The sequence below is a fragment of the Cydia strobilella genome, chromosome 8 (assembly GCF_947568885.1).
Source record: "Cydia strobilella chromosome 8, ilCydStro3.1, whole genome shotgun sequence".
Lineage (NCBI taxonomy): Eukaryota > Metazoa > Arthropoda > Insecta > Lepidoptera > Tortricidae > Cydia > Cydia strobilella.
Genome location: NC_086048.1, coordinates 19,106,004 through 19,109,604, shown reverse-complemented (window position 1 = coordinate 19,109,604; position 3,601 = coordinate 19,106,004).

The following is a 3,601-nucleotide window of genomic DNA, read 5'->3' as shown; positions in this document are numbered from 1 at the left end:
TCGACACCTATTCGATATTTGCATCAGCAATTTCAGTTAATATTTACACGCTTTTGAAAGCAACCCATTTATTTTTAATTTTCCATTCCAGCAATCGACGCCAAAGCTCCGGGAACTCAATGATATCTCGAAAAGAGGGTTTATCCAATGAATAGCACGAATAATAAAAAAAACCCGTTACGCAGAATTACATGCGAATTGAGACTGGGTGCATTAGTTATTGTAACACGACAAAATATGTGTAATAAAACGTAATTTATTGCGCAAATAAAATATAACTGCGGTTAGGGTGGCAGATGGGGCGGGCTGAGGCGGCGTCCAAGTCTAGAGAAACGGGAGGGTCAAGAAATTTGATTTGTGTGCCACTTGAGCCACTTCGTATCTTGTATAAAAATTATAGTTAATTATGATTTTCTCTTTGGTAGCGGCTTTCATATTTGATTGTTTGTCACTTTAAAAATTAAGATGTGCAAAAATCAAATTTTTCACTCTACCTACCTACCTCGATAACACAAATCTCAAGAAAAATGCAAAAAGTGTGGTGTTAATGAAAATTTGGCGTTATACGAAAATAGACAAAAAAAAACATTTAGGTAGATCCACATACAGTTTGCATAATTTAATGATATGTTGTGATATAATCCGTCAAATCATAGAATGTGGTTGTGAAACCAGTTTTAAAAACGACCTTTTTTCTGCTTAAAACTATTTATTTTTTTATTAACCAACAGATGAATGTATATTAAATATTTTCAATATTTTTATTATAAAATTTATTGCTTTTGATATTTAGTTTTTAATTCGTTGTTTTTAGGCGGTTATTAGGAAATTTAGACGTAAAGTCTATCTCACCACTCTTCAATATTATGTAGTAAATGCAATAGCAATTTTGTAGTCAACACTTAAAAAATATAATGCACAAATCGCACAACTCCCGCGCACACAAAACGCTATCTCTTATAAACCCGCTCCCTCTGTCTCTTCAGCCTCAGGCCACACGCACTCACGGATATATTGACAGAGTCCTCGGATGCGGATGCGAAGAGAAATGGCGGTCATTTGTTGGCGTCACCGTTTTGTTCTGTTGCTTTCGAGGCGAGATAATAGCTGATTTATTCGAGCGATTGCGTGACGCATCGTCAGTGGACGCCTTTATTGGGGTGTAGAATGGATGCGTGAATGGGATGAAACGATAAACATTTATAAGTGTTTTCAGCGGTAGCGTATTGTTGGGTTATAGGTAGATTAAAAATGGTATATTTTGGCTTGTAAACATATGGGACCTCACGGCTTCACGGCTTCGGCGGTTTTGCCGTGAGGCCCATTTAAAAGGCCCTAATTCACAAGCTTTCCTCGGTGTCATGCTTCAAAACTTGTATCACCGAATTAGGCGTGTCACCAAATAATGCGAGTTTACCCTACCATTCCTAAAAACTTATCATCTAGCCTATAGCGGAGACTACGTATTTTTCTTAGTTACCCGATAATTACTCGTATTGTTATAGCGGCAACAGAAACGCCAAGACAACGACACGCTATCTCTCTCTATCGCATTTGGAAGAGTGATAGAGAGACAGATAGCGTTTCGTCGTAGCGCAAACGATTGTCAGCTTTGCTATGCCCAGAGAAAACTCATTCCATTAACTCTTCGGCTGTAGAATTAATCTACCTGGTAGCTATTTTTTTTATTAAAACAATTTACCTTTTTAGCTGGTGTAGAAATTTCTTTTTAAGTCTTAATAAGGTTTAGAAATGAACTATACATAGGTAATACTATTTTCATGTGAACAGAATTAAACACGTTTAATAAATATTCAAAAGCAAAATAATATTTTATTTATTTAACGACAGATAAAAATGACATTTGAATTTTATGATGATTATATTTTTTTACACACGGTAGCTAGTTTAACACGTCGAGTAGGCTACTCAATTGTCATAACATAAAACGTGAATACTTTTATTGTTCACTTTAGCACATAAACAAAATTTACAACGCCAATTAAATAAGTAATTTAATACTCTGAGAATAGCACGAAACACGTCGCGGCAAAGGGGAGGAAAAAAATATGGCGGCTTGCCTCTGACAGCTCGCCACTAACAAAACCGACCTTTCTTACTCCAGACACCTTTACCCTAGTCCACAGAGTAAAATATGTTCATATAGCATTGGTACGTAAAGAGGCAGTCTCCAAAAATAAATAAGGGATTTTATTTTGTCTGTGTACAAGGGTAAATGTAGCAATACTTAGAGGGGTCGAGAAAATAATGAGTATTAATGTGCATGTCATATAAATAACGCTGTATGAAAGAACATAATGCCAATACTTCAAAACCATTAGTTGTTAGATTCGGGGCGGGAGGAAAATTTATGGTCCAGATTTTATGTGCGTTTCTAGTTTAAATTGTGCTTGAGATTAATGTTACGGGCATAAATTGCAGATTATCTTGGAGATTTTTAAACTGAGGACGTTATGAGTAAAGTTTGACTTTGGGACTTTCTGTATTATCTTATTTGAGAAAGAGGGGTGATTCATTAAGTGCTGTGAATTGGAAACAAAAAAGACTTAAATTTCTTTAAACTAAATACTAAAGAGTTACTTATAAAATTGTTATGTTTTGATATAATACCGGCTGCCGCGGTTTTGCAGCGCCTCAGGTATGTTCGCGGAGGCGCGCGTGGATTGTTTTTACGCCACCATGCGCAAGAGGGCTTGGTCAGCTGCCTGCCGCGTGCGCACCAGTGGCAGCGCCCTACTAGCGGTTGTCGCGGACCGACTTGACTCTCCATTTGTGAGACACTGGTTGTCATTGCATGCACCAGTGTCTCAAAATTGGGCGAAATAAGAGATATATTTATAATAAAAAGATATATGTTATATTAATTTATCGGAGACATGTTAATGATTTTACTTTTGACATTAAATTAAATTGAAATGAGAATACAATCAATAATAATATGTTTATATTTTTCTAAATCTTAATTATATTTTCTGACATGTGTCCCATAGGTCAATAGAATTTGTATTTTAATTTTAATTAACTTAAATTTTATTCTTAATTTTTTATTTTCAATTTTAATGTTTCACTGCTTTTATGAGCCATGTTGCTTGAAATAAAGTATTAATAATAATACACTATAATTATAGCTTTTGCCCGCGACTTCGTTTAAGAGGCCGTAGTCGATTTTGGAGCAAAAATGTAAAATTGATAGATTTAGTCGTTGAAATTATACACGTTTTGTTACGTAATATCGAAATAACAAGTATTGATTTCTATTAGCACGTCGTCTCATCTTGCCTTTTAATAATGAGGTCGCGAGCGTGCGTCACCGGTAATGCATGAGGAGAAGGGGCAGTTTTTAAAAATTCATCAAAAAATCATGGTGGTAAATTATACAAATTGATGTATAAGAATAGTTTCAGCAAATGTTGTAGATTGTTTAAGTATCAAAATTACGTTGAAATTAAGTCGACTTTCAGAGAAATTGTCACTTGTTTTGAAGTAATTTCTGACGAAAATTGATTTCGTCTACCTTTCATTTACACTACTTCAAAGTCATAATATTAAAAATGTAGTCTGATAAACGTCAAGTACAGGA